This window comes from Centroberyx affinis, unplaced genomic scaffold (genome assembly GCF_046629955.1).
Source record: "Centroberyx affinis isolate AG114_WGS23_722 - 3 ecotype Tasmania unplaced genomic scaffold, CSIRO-AGI_Caff_v1 ptg004934l_1, whole genome shotgun sequence".
Classification (NCBI taxonomy): Eukaryota; Metazoa; Chordata; class Actinopteri; order Beryciformes; family Berycidae; genus Centroberyx; species Centroberyx affinis.
In genome coordinates, this window is record NW_027282425.1 from 115,801 (window position 1) to 134,276 (window position 18,476).

The following is an 18,476-nucleotide window of genomic DNA, read 5'->3' on the forward strand; positions in this document are numbered from 1 at the left end:
CCAGAGGCAGGTCTATTTGTAACATACACACACATGCTTGCTCTCTTACACACACATACACACACACACACACACACAATCTCTCAGAGCAGAGTCAGGTGGCCAGGCTGCTCACCTCGTCTACTGGCCATAACAGGGCAAAAGCAGGGGGGACGACAGGCACTGAGCATTTGATAATGTCAGCATCTGCTGTGTGTGTCACTCAGACAGCAGGTCATTGCTATTGAGGGCCCTAGGAGGAACATGCAGTGCAAGCCATGCACCCCCCCCCTCCAAATATACACACACACACACACACACACACACACACACACACACAGTCACAACCCAGTCACAACCAATGTCTTGACAGAAAAGAGTCAGACAAACAAACATAGACACATACAGATGAGTCTAAATGGAGAAATAAGAGGCAGTGTCTTTCCAGAGCTCTCATCCTCAACTTTTTCAGAAATAGGACTTTTTATTTTGTGTTTTTTGGTTTAATGAGCTGACCTTTTCTCAGTTGTCTATTAAAGTGTGGCTGTTTTCAAGTTGAGTTATTATCAGCTGCTTTAATCCCATTTAGCATCTGTTGAAGAAACAAAATAGTTAATCTTTACAAATGCGTGTACCATGAGGTGTTGTAAGGTCTGCCTTCAAGCCTAGGCCCTTCCCCTTCGGCTCAGTGAAAAACTTGAGTGCTGCCTCCATTTTAGTCTTCATGCATCAAATATGACTTTACTGAAGCAAAAAATGGAAAGTTGGAAAGGGATGCGTAGGTTACAAACCCCATTTCTTTCTGTTTATGATTTCAATATTTATTTATTTATTTTTTAACCTTTGTCCAGATGCCAGTGAAACAGGATTGCCGACTGTCAACATTAAGCATCTCAATTCAGCTTACATTTTTTTTCTCTCATCCACGGCAAATGGAATAAGTTGGCGCTAGACTTGGCATATTAATCAATTCAGAATGAAGTGTCGTATATTTCATTAGAATAGTGCTGTAGTACTAAAGTGGCATGCGTATGCTTTTCCATTGCTCCACTGCACTGGTCTGCACTTCTGTGGTAGGCATTTTGTCGGCACAGACAGATCCCATCCTGCAGCCTCTACCAAACAACATTGCCATTTAACAAAAGAAACCGGGTTTGATGAAGGAACAGTAGATAGGTGTTTTAGTTTTACAGTTTCATAGATCAGCTTTACAAGGTTTGTCAGTAGTAGGCACAATCACTGGTGTAAATGTAAATCAATTTTGTTGATCCACTAATTAGCTAATTTGTCTATGCAGACCTCAAATAGTTATCGCATCGCCCACACAGTCTATTTTCTGCCATTAAAAGTCTGATTTATTAAATGTTTTAGTTTTTTTTTTTCCTTTTTAAAACTGGACCCAAAATGCAATGGGAAAAAAAGACCTCAAGCAAAGCAGTGCATCTAAAGCAAATGTGTTAAAAGAGGGTAAACCCTTGCTTAAACTGGTACTGGCCTGACCTTGTCCATGATCCAGGGACGGGGGCAGCGAGAGAGTGAAAGGTATTAGAATAGGTGAAAGTGCTAGATATGAATAGCTGGCCATGCAAACAGCTCCCCACCTCCCCCCCTCGCTCTCTCTCTCTCTGTCCCTCTGTCCCTGTTCTGTTGCCTTTATTTGTTTGAAGCAGTCTACAATTGGAATCAGCTGACAGGCCAGAGTTGACCCTGATCCTGCATTGTCACTTTTCGATGGCCTAATCTGACTGCCATGCGGCCCAGCAAAGCATTTGGCAAGCATAGCAAACGTGAACAATGAGAGCAGGAATCAAGGGAAACAGGGAGGGGAGTATGGGGCAGCCGGGTTGATGGGGGTGGAGGCGGAGATGAGGGCGGGGGCATAAAGGGAGGGGGGGTCATAGTTAGACACACAGGATGGTTAACACGGCAGCCATATGATACAGCACTGGGGTAGAGCCAGCTTGTGGCAGCAGCGGCCTCAGCGCCTCTCTGATCTGCCTCCTCAGCAACTCTCTCCTGCTCTTTCAGTTGCACAGAAAAAAAAAAGGCAGCAGCGATGGCAGAGTTTTGGCCCAATTCACCTTCCCTTCTTTCTCCTGCCTGAGCCATGTGGGACTATTGGAAAAGATTATAGTATTAATGGTCAGGGGCAGCTCTAGCATACCATTCTGCTTGCTGAAGTTGGGGCTAAGTTGCAGCTGGCCGCATTTCAAGGGCTGTAATGCAGTAAAATCACCCAATAATGAAAGGAGGCCCTGTTCATATGGCGATGTCGCAGGGCGACTGTTAGCCCTTTAGTTGGCGGAGGTGGTATGCTAAATTCACACTGCTATCAGTTTAACAGAGCAAGACCAAACACATGATCGCTATCTTTTTATGGTAACCTACATAATTGTCCTAAGAATTGTTGGCATATCTTGGATGAGAGATTTTTATTGGCCAAGTCAGCCAGTTTGAGAAAGCAGTAAGTTCCCTACAGCGATTATTGCTGCAGTGAGACTGCCCAGAGACAGTATAGCTAATGTATGAGCCCTACCACTCACATTCACACACTCTCTCTCTCCCTCTCTCCCTCACTCTCTCTCTCTCTCTCCACTGTGCCTGCTATTTTCACTCACACCATGATCACAGCCGTATTAACAATCTCCATAGCATGAGACATATCCTTAGACAGTGCTGCCCAACATCATTTTCCCAGTGCGAGGACTCACCTCACCAAGAATACATACTTCTTTACATTCCATAGCTATCATATGTTCATATGGGTACATAAAGAAGTATGTACACCAAGGAGGTAATCTCAGATATGACATTTTCTCACCTTTCACCAAGGTCAGGGAAGTTGTGAGCAGAACATTTTTCCTCACCGTTCTCTCTCCCAAGTATGGCAGTCTGCACCGTAAGGTGACTTTGAGTGTAAATTCAGTTCAACGCTCAAGGCTTTCCTTTAGTTGCCATGTAAGGCTGAACCACCAGTCCCCCCGCCCCCGAACATATCAGAAGTGTTGCAGTCCATACCATAGCCGGCTGTCCCAGTGACCCCCGCTGTCCTCTAGAGAACTGGGAGAAACCATGAGGATCAGGGGGAGGAATACAGCTTGGGTGCTGTTCTCTTCCACCTCCCTTTTTTCAGCAGTTAGAGGGTGGTCCTTTTTCTTCTTCCAGAAAAAAAATGGGGAGGAGGTTGATTTAAAGGTTAGGCAGAAACAGCAGCAAAGAAGGGAAGAGTTTTCTCCTTGATAGAGCGTCCTTGGTGTTGTGTGCCCCCTTGTACACCTTGTCTTGTGCAAGGATCGGTTGCTGTGTCCTGGGAGCAGGGGTGCACCTACAAGCTTAATGGCCCTACTGACATACTACACATTCTCACCTCTCTCCCCTCCCACTTCTCTCTCAGTCTTTCTCTCTCACCATCATCTCCCTCTCTGTCTCCTGAAATATCTACTCTTCCTTCTTCCTTTCCCCCGTCTCACTTCTACCAGAATGTACCTCCCTCTCGCCTGTCCCTCACATGTCTCTCCTGTGTCAGCGACGTCCCCAGTGGCCTGTTGGAGCGCTTGCTGATGTTTGAAAACGAGGGTGATCCAAGTGGAACAGGAAGCTATTGTGAGCAGGATTTGGGCTTTAGGCGCAGAGGCAGGCCATAGGTCACATGCAGGCGCTAATGCCCACTCAGCACTTGTGGATTGGTCCTGGGTATACTGCCCCCCTCCCTCCTCTCTCTCTCTCTCTCTCTCTCTCTCTCTCTCTCTCTTTCTCTCTCTCTCTCTCTCTCTCTATCTCTCTCTCTCCCCCCAAACACACAGTTCACTATTTTTTGCTCCCTTTTTTCTCACCTCCTTTTTCCCTGATGTAGCTTCACCTGTCTGTGTTTACAGTGAGAGCAGCTGTTCTATTGGAGAGTGGGTGGAATAGATCAATAACCATTTGCATGGTGGCGTGAAATGTTCAGTAAGTCTCTAATGAATCTTTGCCCCAGACCAACACATTCCACAAGTCAACACTGCCCCCAACCCCGCTTTGCCAACTAGCAGGCTGAATGCTGAGGCAATGGGTGTAAAGAGAAAATGAATGGGGTGGGGGGCAAGATTAGGTGTTGCTGTTAGGTGATTTTGGAGAATGGGTGATGTATAACTGTATAAATGGCAAGAAGTGGTGCAATGTGTTTAGCAGAGAAGGGTTTAGAATAGTAATGAGGAGAGGTTGAACCGGAGGTGACAGTTGTTCTCAGCACAAAGATAGGGTTGGGCAGGTGGATGAGCCTGGTCCTAAAGGTGTGACGTCCTGTTTAGGAAATGTCACAGCCACCCGAGAGGGTGAGCAAATAGGAGAGAGAGGGGGTGAAATTCCTCCCTACCGACAGTGGGCTGGAGGTTGGGGAACGTGAACAAGCGAATGAGCTCGGTGGCCGTTGTGTCTGTTCTGGTTTGGGCGATAGCACTGCAGTACTGTGTGCCCTGCATGCCCTGCCTAGCCTATAGCAAACCGTTACAGAGAGAGAGAGAGAAGAAACTGGGTTACTACCCTAAGTGCTATGGGTTCAGCCAGTGACACACATCTACACAGCCAACCGTTGCCGCCCAATATCCCCTCCCACCCATCCTCACCTCCCCCCCCCCCCCCCCACATCTGTGTTAATACACTTCTCACAGCTGTGTGCCGTCAATCCGCTTTTTCCCCTGTTTAGAACTCCTGGCCCGCCCGCCGTTCGTTATTCTGATGCTTCGTCATCCCACATTCCATCCTTCCGCCCCATTCAGCCATCCTCGCACTTAAAAGTGCGACATGTCCTCAAACTTACCTCCCATCAATTAAGAAAGACAGTGACCTCCCCCACCCCTCACTTTACTTCAAAAATGGACTGGTTTAAGAAAGAACCAAAAAGGCATAAAAAAAAGAAAAGAAAAAGACAACATGTAAAAAGTCCCAGTAATTATTGTATCCTTTTGTAATGGCCACAAAAAAAGCTTGGAAGGTGTCCGACGCAGAGGGCGAATTGTGCAGAAGGGAATGTCTCTCCACACCAGTGCGGGTTTGAGTTAACGAGTCCGTCATTAGATAGCGGCGGGGCTGCAACCGTGAAGCCTAATGAGCCAAAGAGCTCTGCTGCTGCAGCATGTCCGGCCAGTGCCAGGAACACAAGAGAGAGAGAGGGAGAGAGCAAGACGGGAGAGAGAGGGAGGGAGGGAGAGAGAAAGAACAAGATGAGAGAGATAGAGTGGAGAGTGCAAAAAGCAAGGCTAAAATCCATGTGGACCATAGCAACTCCCCAGCCTCCCTTTTCCCTCTTCCACCTCCACCTGCATCCTCTTTCTTCCTCTCCATACTTTTTTTTTTCATAAAGCCTTTTTTCTTCCCCTCTTCTAAGACAAGAAGAACAAATACAGGAAAGGAGAAAAAAGCCCAGAGGTGTTCCCTGGTTAAGTTCTGTCCCAGTGCTGCTGCTGCTGCAGAACAGTACATTCCACTCCCCCTTTCGACTACACGACTCGCAGGCAAGCCATGCGGTTAATAACTGATCGCGTCCAAAGAAGAGAGAGGGAAGAGACAGGACGGGAGACGTCAGGGCCCGTCAGGGGTAAACTCCCGTCCGAAAGCAAAGGAAGAGCATATATTACCTGTCAGATCAGTTTCTTATCTGGGCTGCTCCTCCTCTCCTCCCCTCCTCTCCTCCTCTTCCCGTAGTGAAGAGAGCCATAATGACCTAGAGAGCGCTCCAGCTGCTGCAGCCATCGTGTGTGCTGGGTGCACGCCTGACTCGCTGAATCAGCTTCTCTGATTGGGGGGAGGGGGTGGCGGGGGGTGGGTTGAGTGCCAGAGTCAGGGAGGGGAGGAGGAGGAAAGGAGAGAAAGCGCGCACACACACACACACGCATGCACACACATTCCCACACAAACACAAGCCATACCTTTAGAAGGGGAAGACGTTGAGCTGACATGAAGAGCTGCCGTTTGAAAAAGGGAGGCAGAGAGAGAGAGAGAGAGAGAGAAGAGGGTAGAGAAGGAGGGGGGAAACTCTGCAGCACTCTCCTCTCCATCATGTGCATTCTGAGGGAGAGAGCTGGGATGATGCCCTGGTCGGTGGAGGAGGCAGAAAGTGTAGCAACCATCCTCCCACCCTGCCTTTTTCTTATTCCAACAACACACACAGCCCCAGAGCTTTATCCCGCTCCTAAAATGTGCTTTTATTATTCAGTGGAACTTTATACAGCAGCTTAGAAGAGGGAGTTTACTGAATGTTTGAGAGCAGAATTGTGAAAGAGGTATTTAAAAAAAAAAGGCGGCTGTTCCTCCACAGTAGCAGACAGCTGTACTTTTAATAGCCCCTTGCGATCTGTACAAATTTGATTACCATTGTCAGAGACTAGAGACAGAGGATGTTGTTATTTCTTTCTGATATTTTTGGTATCTATACTTCTCATACTTAATGGGGCAAATCTTTTGATATGGAACTTATTCATTCCTGCCAGTGCAACAAAAGGGTCACCTTTTAGTGGGAGAAGATCAAGGAGAGGATGCAAGTGCTGCTGGGAGGGCAGAGGGAGCACACGCAGCACACAATGCCAGCAAATGAGGGACAAGAGGCCGACCAGCCAGCGGCTTCCCTCCCCACAGTGCGGAGAGCTAAGCTAAACGGTTAGCACTTTGTGGGTAGCCAAGCATTTGAAACATGCGTCGGCCCCTGTTGCTGGGCTGCTCCTGTGTCTTGTCTCACCACCTCCCTGACCATATTTAGTCAAGCAGTGCAAAAAATAGTTCCCGCTCCGCTCCGCTCTACTCCTCTCCTTGCTTCACCCCCCCACCCCCCTGTTCCATGCCCCCCACCCCCCCACCCCACCCCCCCAGCAGCTGCTGGCCACAGGCTCCAGGAAGCCTCCCCTACAGCTCCATGCCTATCGATTCCACCGGCCTGGAAGGAGAGAGGAGCGTTAGCCCGGCTAGCCCGTGCTGCCATTTGCTGTGCTATTTTTAGTAGCTCCAAATAAAGTGGTCTCTCATGGTTCCACTTGTATATTCTTGATTCTTTCCCCCTCCCCTGTTTTACATCCTCCACCACCACCAACACCACCGCCTCCTCCGCTACCACCCCCTCACACTCGATGTCCTTTTGACCCCCCCCGTCTCTCTCATTCTGCTCTTTTAAAATAGAGCTGGAACACACTGCTTATGGTAGAGCTTCCGTCTGCTCAACTCTATACTTAGAATAACTGCGTATTTGAGAAATAGAGGAGGAGAGGGTGAGTGTGAATGTGTAGTGTAGAGAAGTGAGGAGGGTGTTGAGACAGGAAGAAATATTGTTGTGCTTTTCTGTTTTGTGTTTTCCTTTTTGGCATTGTAGAGTGAGACAAGTGGCAACCTCACCTCTGAGGCTCTGAGAAGTTTTGGCCGCTTTCTCTCCTTTTTGAGCTCTCATTAATTTTCAAGTGTCTTTTTCAAGCTTTCCCGAGGCACGGCCACTGAAGAATCTGTTTAATTAGTCGGTCTCATCACGGGGCACATCTATACTGTATGCCAGAAATGTCCTCTGTGCCCTCTCTCTTTTTCACTCTCTCCTCTTCTCCTCCCCTCCTCTTATACCTCAATGACAGCGCACAAGTCCCTCTCGCCCACCCCACCTGCATTCTAACTGCAGAATGCCCCAGGATGTGTATGCTAATGTTTTTGCACACCAATATACTGTTATGTCCTCTTTTAAGTAATCATATGGAAACCTGACTATGGCATTTTAGTCTTAATGAAGGAAATTGTGCACACAAACACCCTAGATACAGCATAAAGTGTATTTTCACCAGACAGGATAACATCTTCATGTAATTCTCTGGTGGTAGATTTGATATGTCTTCTAACAAGCTCACTGCCATACTTCCCCCACTCACGGTTATACTCCAAGCCTTTTTATGGGCGGAGAGAATTCTGCATAGATTTAAGTGCACAATTCAATTAATGTATTGTCACTGCAATTTATAGCCATTCGATTACATTATCTTTACAGCTATTACAAGAATTGACCATTTGCCAGGTGAAATGGATTCCAGGCTAATGTGTCTGCTCAAAACTTGACCTTACATGGCCAATGAAAGTGCAGAATTGCAACAACGTAAATGGCAGCTGTGAACATCCACCTGTTATTAGGGTCCTGCAGTCTCTACTTTTGTAGACCGCTTGAAATTAAACCAGCCATAACGTTCCAGCTAGCCATAATTTCCTCACTGTGGCATGAAAGTGCCACAGTGATGCACTTTACGTGAGTGCCTGTGTGTTTATACGGTACATAGTGGGTTGAGTTAAACTTTTTCTGCCCCGTGACAATCTCCGTTGATGGTGCCCTCTTATGTTGCGTGCGTCCCCTCTCTGGGTCTCCACCCTGCCTGTTTCAACCACCCAACCCACCAGTTTAATCTCAATTACAGCCCGACATCCCATCTGCCCCTGAAACCCAGCAGCATGGCTTACATCCTCCCTCCATGATGAATAGTATGAGGCTGAATGTTTAGCTGAGCAGTTAATCGATCAATAAGAAAGGGGGCCACTAATGGATGTGCTTTGTTTCACTGGATAAAGGGGTGGGACGGGTTGTTTTCCCTCTGAGTCCTGCTTAAGACTCTGGTATCTCATTCAAAAAAGATTAGAATGAGATCAACCTATGTCTATGTATGTCTTAATGTTGCTATGTATCGCCCAGATGTGTTGTGGGTGGAGACAAATGTATCATTTAATTAGCTGAATATAAACATCCCCCCCCTCCCAATATTTCTGGGGTCACTTTTAGAAACTTAGTTACACTCTCATAACAGTGTAGATTTGAAGGTATACTTTTTCTAACTATTATTTCAGAATTATTAATATTTGAAAATGACTTGGGCTATCTGAAGTCATTGCTCAAGTCATTTAAATTCTCAGCAAGGCCAAGGACTAATACAGGTGGATATGAGCCTTTCATATGATAAGCAAGACTGACAAGAGCACATCTCGGCCATTTGTCTGACTTGAGAGGCAGGCTTCCTCTGAAACCCGAAAGACCGAGTGGAATGTTTTATATAGGGAATTCTGGTGCGCTTCAGATGGTGATGAAGCTCTTTTTTCCCCTTCTGTCTTTGAGCTTCCAGCCTGCTGCTGAAGTCTTGGCCAGTCTTTTAGCCTCTCTTAATTCCTCCTCTCTATGTGCCTGCCCACCAGTCAACATCATAGAGGGATTAGAGCTACTTCTAATGAGTCCAGTTTGTGCTTTTTGAGTAAATCTCCATGCTCGTCTTCCATCAGCCTGGCTCTTCTTCCTGCTTACTTTATCACTCCCTTGTCAGTTCCTCTCTTCTCCTCCCCCTGCACTCTCTCTTCTGCCCCCCATCCCTCCTCCCTCTTCATCCCTTTACACTGTGCATCATTTGAAGGGGTGAGGCTGTTGAGCGCTAGCCGGAATAAAAGTGATTTATGAATGGGCCAACCTACCTGGGTGCTGGAGGGGGAAGCCGGTGGCAGTCAGGCTCTCTGATCCAGCAGCCCATTGTTCCCTCCAGCCTCACTGCAGGGGAAGCTCCTCTGCCTCTCCTGCCTCTGATCTTTTACTGTGCCTTACTGCTGCTGCATGCTACTGTTAAGTGACTCACAAACTAGACAAATACCTATGCAGGGGCGAGTGTGTGTGCAAGTGCACACATACGCACACACACAATCCTATACACCTTCACATTTACAAATTACTGTTTACGGTTATGCATATGCAATTAGCCATTCAGGTAAATGCCTCCTCTCATGCATGCATATTCCTGTACAGGTTGCGCTGTTAGGCCGATACTGAATAATTCTCTTATCATTAGAAACTTGCTGTTTCCCAGATTTCATAAGTTAGTACAGGTGAGGACAGACTGGTACAGGAAGACACTGTCGATAAAATAAAGAGAGGTGACAGGGAAGGTGTGTTTGATGAGGACAATGTATGACTTCCTCCTTGTTGCCATATGTTCACATGCAGACACACAAACTTACACACACATACGCGCCACACAGAACATTGGAATGTTAGTCTTGTTGCAGGATAAAGCCAAGGAGGGATGACACATACGCACACTGTTTGGACTATTAGTTTTTGTGTGTTTATCTGCTGTGTGTATGATCGTGCCCTCTTTACAGAGTAATATAGGCTAATTCCTGATGGCAGGATGGTAGAAATGATAAGCTTGGTCAAAGGAGAGGGGATAAGTGCTCTGCTGTAATTCATTAAAAGATAAGTGATCGCAGAGATATGTCCAAGTAACCTTTGGAATCCAGATGAGCTATACTTATTGAGTTCTGTGAGCCAATGTCTTGATGCTGTTCTATAGGCCGCAATGGGAGGCAGTATCCTTATTTTGGGCAATATTATTATAACATAGTCTAGACTAGATGGATTGATCCTGTTGATTCATTTTGTTGCCACTATGTCTCTCCTAATACCATCTGTCTGATATTATCTTCAGTTTTTCAATTAGACTTGCCATGTTGCAGTAGCTTATTCTACTTAACTGACAGTTTGAAAGGGCCAACCATTAAAGATGTAGCTCAGTGACCAGCCCCTTCAGCGAGGCTGGGTACCAGTTTGCCATAGCGTGCAGAGTGACATAATTGAAACATCCCCCAATCCCAGCAGCCCTCCTAGTGTCCACCTCTCTATGAGCTGGGACCAGTCCAACAGATCAGCCAGAGGACAAGCTGATACAAGCCCCAATCCCCCTGTGACCAATCAGAACGCCCACACTTTCTCCGAGGGCCGGGCCAACAGTGGCTCTGAGCCAATAGATAAGCTCAGCCGTGCTGTAATGCTCTGTCTGTCTGTGGCATGCTGAAACATCGAGTCCTGGCCGCTATGTTGCTATAGCACATGTTGTGAGAGGGTGGGGTGGGGGTAGCAGAGGGAGGGAAGTATGGATGGAGAGAGGGAGAGGGAGAGGAAACGAGGAATGGATAGATGGAGAGAGGGAGGGGTACATCTCTTACTGAAGGACTCAAGGACATAAAGAGCTTTTGGGAAAGTGACTATAGCGTACAGACAATGAGAAAAGCTTGCATCGTGAACCCGCTATAAGCAGCGATGTTATGTTTTTGCCCACTTACCAAACCTAGAAAGAGCAGGATTTATTTGTGGCACTTTAAGTGCCTCAGCAATGCAGGTAATAAATATGGCGGAGCAAGGTAATATACTTCCACCACACAGCTGTCAGGCATCTTTAATATTTTCTACCCCTATTTAAAAACAAATGTAGTTTATCTATTTACTTGATGTATTGGAACAAGTGCTGGAATTTATTTGTGCATTTGATGGTACTTTAGCATCAATGATGACACTTTGTGTTCTTATGAAACACGGAGAAGCATGCTGAATATTTCTTAGCTGTCATGAGTGCATATAGCGTCAGTATACACGTAATACGTTCAGTATGGTTTCACATAACGCAAGAATCAAGGGGACATTTTACTGTCTCCAGTTTTAGATAGCAGTTTGCCTAGTTTGATTGTATATTATATGTTTTTTTTCTTCTGCTTGGTACATCATAGTGTATTAGTAGCCCTCATGTACTCTGAGGGACACATCCAGGCCCATGTTCACATCTAAACCAGGCTTAGCTGTTGAATAATGCAGGCCAGGTTACCTTGGTAACCCATTCGGACACTGTGAAGTCAATGGCTCCTATGTAAATGCAGTGTGACAGGTCAGAGAGGATAAGGATTTGTGTGTTTGTGTTTGTGTGTGCGCGCGCACGTGTACACGCAAACAAGCTTGAAGAAAACTGAAAATTCCACAGCACTTCTACCCTTTTGCTTTCTTCCAGGAAATTTTTTTTTTATATTATTGGTATTAGACACAGTAGCTTCCATGAAAAACAGGAAAGACCCTCATCGTACCATCTGTAGCCCAATGGATCTGTGTGGAATGCATTCATGTTTCTATGGACCTTTGACTGTGTAATGTACATTCATACAAGCTCCATTCCCCTGCCATTAACAACTTGGCTGTTAGACATTTTGTGTGCTGCTCTGGGGCATATGGCCTGTTGTTTCAGCGCTTAGGGGAGACAGTAGCTGATACAAGGCCCTTTGCTCCCCATTATTTCTCTCTGCAAACACTGGATTTTAATTACCAATAGACTCTTTCAGTCACAGCTTCTTCCTCTGTGTGTGTGTGGTACTGAAGGTGGTGAAGAAGTCAGACTCATCAGCTGCAATATGGCAACCTGTGAGTCTCTCTTTGGATCTCTTTTCTGCCAATTACTTTGGTAGAGATGGCATATTGTTTCCTCACTTTCCTTGTGTTTGTTTAGGGGTGCTGCTGCTCTTGCTGTTGCTGCTAGGCTTTCTGTGTAGGAAGGGACCCTTACAGGTCACGACATACAGAGACAAGCCAGACAGAGGAGTGCAAGTGGGTTTGTGGGGACAGTGAAGTGGGAGGTGGGCCAGGGAGTGAAGGGTGATTTAGAGTGGCAGATTTACAGTGAGACTGTAGATCATGGGAGCCTCTCAGGCCCTCTGCCCATATGTTGACAGTGTGGCAGGCTGCTGAGCAGCCGTCGATCGAAGGGCCTTTGGAGCGGCTGAATTCTCCACCGCTCTGCAAAGCCCCCTGGTCAATCCCTCGCTTCTGTTTACCACTATGTGCCTCTGTGTGGAAACGCTGCCAGTGAAGTCCAGCAGGCAGGAGTTGAGTTTGATTTTTATTCCACAGAGAATGGAAAGGAAGTTTGTGATGAGAAATGGTCAGTAACTCAAACATGATGATGGAGTCAGAGTCAGGAATGAAATGAGAAGTTGGCTGTTGCAACTGCATGGATAAGGGGTCAATCATGTGCTGTTACACCTAGGAAGGGTTATACCTAAATCATCAATGCTCATTCCTATGAAAAATTTACTACTTTTTATTTACTATAAGCAATTTATTTCAGTTTCCTTGGTTTTATTTATGTTGAGTGATCCACTCAAAATACTGTTATCAAATTCTGACTTGTTTTTTACCTTTCAAGTGTCTAGTTTCCCCACTGTTAGAGTGTATCTAATGCCGCTTTTCCACCGCATGGTACCGGCTCAACTCGACTCGACTCCATTCGCCTTTTTTGGTTTTCCACTGGGCAGGTACCAGGTACCATATTACCTGGTACCTGGTACTTTTTTTGGTAGCACCTCCGTCGAGGTTCCAAGCGAGCTGAGGCGATACCAAAAGGTGACGTGAAAACACTGCAGACTACTGATTGGTCAGAGAGAATCGTCATCGCGACACGGGACATATGCTAACGTTAGCTCCCAGGTTACACATACAGAGAATCAAGAACACCATCCCTTCGATATCTTCCATTGTTGCTGTGTGTGTCGCGTTTCATGCGGCGTCGCTATGACGACCAGTTGTGGGGGGTGGGGCACATTGAGGGGGTACTATCTGCAGTGGAAAACCAAAGTCGAGGCGAGGCGAGTTGAGCCAGTACCATGCGGTGGAAAAGCGGCATAAGTGTGTCAGTCTTAGGTTAACTTCTAGTAAGTCATTTTTATACAGAAGGTGAATTTCAATTCAAAATTTTCTTATCTTTATGCAACTGGCCTCAGATTTCCATTAGTGGGTATTAGAGTAAAGACTAATTTAGAACCTATTACATTATGATGTTCTGACTATCCAGGCCTGTATGAAAAATTATGTTCAGTAATTACATGGTTGTTACACAGACTGAGTGTAATGATGCTATTGACTAATTGTTATATATGGCATGCATGATTTAGTTGTCTCTTAATTCTAATATAATCTGTATGTCCTTGCTTTTTCCCTCTCAGTCTTCACTTTCTCGGTAAAAGGATGTGTATTATGACTATTATGGCTGGTGCAGAAATGAGAATGAGGCTTTTTCAAGGTGCTGAGGGGAATAAAGTGCAAAGGAAGAAGAGCATGTGGGAAAATAATTGGGTCATCTAGAACCAATGGGACATTAACGTGCCATTGGGCTTCTCTCACTGTCTGCCTGCCTCCGTCTTCATAAATCGCTATGAATCAGGACAGCCCATAATGCCAGGTGATTTAAGGCTAATTAAAGCTAAGGCGTTATAGGCCCACACCTACTTCCCAAATGGACAGAGAAATGTACCTGAGATGTTTGAAAATGCACCTGCCGTCTCCTGAACAACCTTCAAGCCACAAGCAATAGCTAGCATTGTAACAGTGATAACCAAAACATCATAGAAATGCACAAGTCACTCCTTCTCCCTCCCAGTGTATGCAAATAATTCTTAATAAAAGCATGCTCACTCAGGGGCCTCAGGTAGACAAAGGCAGGGGAAGGTCACATTGTAGAGGAAATTATTCTCTTCACGGCATGGTAATGAAAGCCTTTTTTATCGAGCGGGGCCAGTTAGGTTCTTGTCCACAGCCCTCTGCTGCACTGCTGGCCTGGACGCTACACGCTACTGGTGTTTATTTACTCTGCCCCAGCAGGACTGCCGATAGCTGTGGGACGGCCCAGACACAGTGAAGCAGTAACCTAGTGCTGCTGGGCACGGGGTGATGGACCAGGATGAACTTTTAGAGACCGGAATTTCATCCTATTTTATTTGCATAGGTTTTATAGACTACTTGAACTATTTGCCACATCCTCTCTGCGTTGCGTTATTTAGTTACAGCAATGGAGTCGACGGCAAATTTGCCCACTTCCTTTGCGTTGGGGTTGTGCCAATTTCATTTTCACACACAATTTAGAAAATACGCATTGTGTAAGCCTGAGTTTTAATTCAAAGCAGCATGTTTGGTTAAGCTCATTGAAATCCTGAGCAGTTTTACGACTTTGAACCCCCCAACAAGCCACTGAGTTAGGGACCTGCTCTGTGCCTTCAAAACCTCTCTCACATGATGAAGAGGGCCTCCCTGCACAGAGTGGAGGGGGGATTCCATTTGGAGTCCGTGTGTTGCATTTGTGAATGATTTGTTGGGTACAGGGTTCACTATTTCAAAAGGCCTGAAGGTATTGATCCTGTCCCCGATGAGCTGACACCTCATGTATCGTCCGAGGTCATCTCATCTGGAAAAGCTGTTCCAATATGGGCTCTGCAACAAAAAAAAGCCCACTACCACTATAGCTCTGGTCTGCATGTTTGACCATGTAGACTCTTCCACCATTGCAAGGCTGATAATTATCATTATCAGTTTTGTTAGGCATTTTTATTTTCCCAAGGCAGGTGGTGCCTTTTGAGCGGCTAATTTCAGATGCATAATTTGGATCTCCTTTCTTCAGCTCGAAGCCTTGGCTTTGCTTAGTTAATGGGTGAATGTATGCCAAACACGTCTCCTACATCAGAGTAACCATATGTTTGTGCGCAGCCATTAATCTCAGGCTGGATGTTGACTGTTCCCGTTTTGCCCTGTCCTACCCAAGTTATTGTCCCCCGACTCTCGCTTCCTGTTGCAGTAACAGCCACTGACCACCACACAGATGGCTGTCAGCCAGGCGAGGGCAGCAGAAGGGCCCTGTCGACCCCTACAAACACACACACGCACACACACATTCCCCTGCTCACACATACATTCAGTTCAACATCTTGCGCACACTGACAAACGACAACACACACGAATCCCACCTACACGTACACAGAGCTGAGGGCGTCAGTGAGCGTCCCGGTCAATGACAAATTGCAGCCCAAGACAACAGGCCCTGGTGTAGCTCTCCTGAGGGACTCCTGAGATCTCTCACAGGGTGACCCAGTTCCATCATGTCTCCCCTTCTCCCTTCTCCTCTTTTCTCTCGCTCCCTCTCTCTCCCTTCTCTGCCTTTCTCCTTCCTCAGCTGCATGCCCTTCTGCATTCTCAGAGAGAGTGATGGCTTTGGTTTTAAGGTTCAGGTGCGATAATGAGCTCCTCACTTCACTCTAAATATCTCTCTCTCTCTCTCTCTCCCTCTCATAGCAGATACCTCAGTGGTCTCAATGTTAACTCCCAGGTCAAGTCAGTGCCTTCTGCCCAGTAAAAGGTCTGCAGCTTGAACTGACCAGTCTCTCTCTCTCTCTCTCTCTCTCTCTCTCTCTCTCTCTCTCTCTCTCTCTCTCTCTCTCTCTCTCTCTCTCTCTCTCTCTCTCTCTCTCACTCACTCACTCACTCACTCACTCACTCACTCACTCACTCACTCACTCACTCACTCACTCACTCACTCACTCACTCACTCACTCACTCACTCACTCACTCACTCTCTCTCTCTCACTCTCACTCTCACTCTCACTCTCTCTCTCTTTCCATCCAGCCCAACACCCTCAAGGGCCTACACACGCTTTTTCTCATTACCCCTCAGTCACTGCTAACACCACTTACGCAAGAGATAAAAAAAAAAAAAATAACAAGGATTTATTTCTTGGTTCTTCATTCATTCTCTTTTTTTTCTGCCTTTACAGCAAATAGCTTAACTGCAATGCAGCAGTGCCAGCGTGGGGCATTAATATTAATGTCCGCCCATTTCGCCCAGCGTGGCAGGGAGCCTGTCAATCCAGACTTGTACTGGAGGGGCTCTCCACCCCAGCAAGCACCTGCCCATTCCTGCACTGCCTGGCTCAGACACTAGAAGGTGCCAGTCTGCCCTCATAGAATAGTGCAATGGTAGTGGTGTAGTAAGTGTGCATTCATTGGCCAGTTGTACAACATATAGGAGATATTTCCAGCCAATCCAGATCGCCCAAATGTTGAGTAATGCACCAATAGGAGGAACAATGGGGAAGAAAAGAACAAAGGCTTTACAAGGCTTTACGTGGGACAATTGCCCTTGGTTCTGGTGGAAACTGGTGTAGTTAAGGAAAGAAAGTGCATTCCAGTATTGTCTGTTTGTCAGTGTTGTAGGAATTTGAAAGTAAGTTGAAAGTATGTTGTATTTGACCATTGGGGATATATTTTATGTTATAGTTTCAGGCAAGAATCTGATGTGGCAAGGTCTTCTCTTAACAATAATTTGCTTGTTTAAGTCTCAACTCCCACACGGTGGGAGCACCACAGATGAAATTACTAGAAAGTCCCCCATGAGATGATAAATCTACAGTACGCAAGCAAATAGTTCTTTATACAGAAGACGACACATTATGAATGTAAGATTAGGCAGAATGGGTGCGGTTGCTATCACATTTAAGCAGCGCTCCTCTGCATTAAGTGGTTGGAGATAGCTGCAAGCAATGCAGGTGTGTGCGTAAGCCTCTGTGCAATGAGAGGCAGAGAGAGAGCGAGGGAGCCTGGGATCAGTGTGCTGCGCTGTTCATCACTGCAGTAGTACGGCAGCCCCGGCTCTCTGTCCGTACAGAGGTGCTGACTGCCTGCCCCCCTGCCTGTCTGCCTCTCTCTTTCTCTGCCTCCCTCAAGAGGGTATGCTGATGATGTTCTCTTTTATTACTCTAGAAGGAGGGAGACAGGCTATAGGTTTAGCAGAAACCTGCAGGGAACCAGCAATCCTGAGAGTCCTTAGCCCCAAAGCCTGCCAGCATGTGCGGTTGCTTCTCTTTCTTTTCTCTGTTAAATAGTTCACTCTTTTCATTGATTGCGCAGGCTATGACCTCCCTGTACTGTACTAGACCCCATTTCCTTCCTGCCCTGTACTAGACCCTATTTACCTCATCGTTGGGTACATAAACATTCCAGTGCACGCATGGGCTATTCAGCCATGTCGAAATCAGGGCGAACTCGGCTGCCTTCTTTTGTCGCAGTTCAAAGATATGCCCTGCATGATTATTCAGGGTTAATCAAGGTTAGAAGTGTTCCCTTCAGTATCTCTGCTTTAATGCTCTGTGATGGTACATTGTGTACCCAGCAACAGACTACACAATAAACACTAAACACACACTAAACACACTTCAGGGATGTGATTTTTAAGTTACTTGTTTAATGTTTAATGGTTTTTGGATATATGGGAGATTTGTGTTTGCCTTATTTTTGTGTTCCTGATCCATATCCGTGACAGATGCACTGTTCATACAGTAAAATAGGGACGAGTCCCACCTCAGTGTGCACATGCACCATATGCCCGGATGTGTGCCCAGGGGCTAGGGCAAGAGGAGGAGGAGGAGGGGTGGGGGTTGGGGCGAGAGATAATGGATGAGTCCAAAGAGGTGCTCAGCTAAAGCTGCCATGATATGAAACATAGTCGACACAGCAGGTGGGAGGGTGTTGGCACACACATCTACTGCATTTCTAGCAACTACTTTAATTGAACCTACCTCTCATGTGAATGAAGCTTTTCCTTTCATTTTCTTCCCCTGCTACCTTAATGTCATCTTTGCATACAATTAAGGAAGGGGTATGTGTAGGGCTTCTTTTCACTAGTGTATTTGAAGTCTCTTTTCTTCACTGTCACTGTAGGGACTGTCAGTCAGCTTCGCTCCTGATCCCCATCACCAGTCCTAGTCACTCCCTCGCAGCATTCCTCTTGTGCGGTTGCCTTTGCAGCCACGTCTCTCTGTGGCACACAGCCTCTAAATGACCTTCAAATGGAACAGAACTGACTGGCTCTCTTCACCACACCAGGCCCCTTCTCTTA

General features: G+C 46.4%; 1 protein-coding gene across 3 annotated transcripts in view; it reads left to right on the plus strand.

The window, feature by feature from the left end:
* Window positions 1-18,476, plus strand: part of mib1 (MIB E3 ubiquitin protein ligase 1) — a 53,957-nt gene that overhangs the window by 24,051 nt on the left and 11,430 nt on the right. The gene's annotated exons all lie outside the window — the stretch shown is intronic.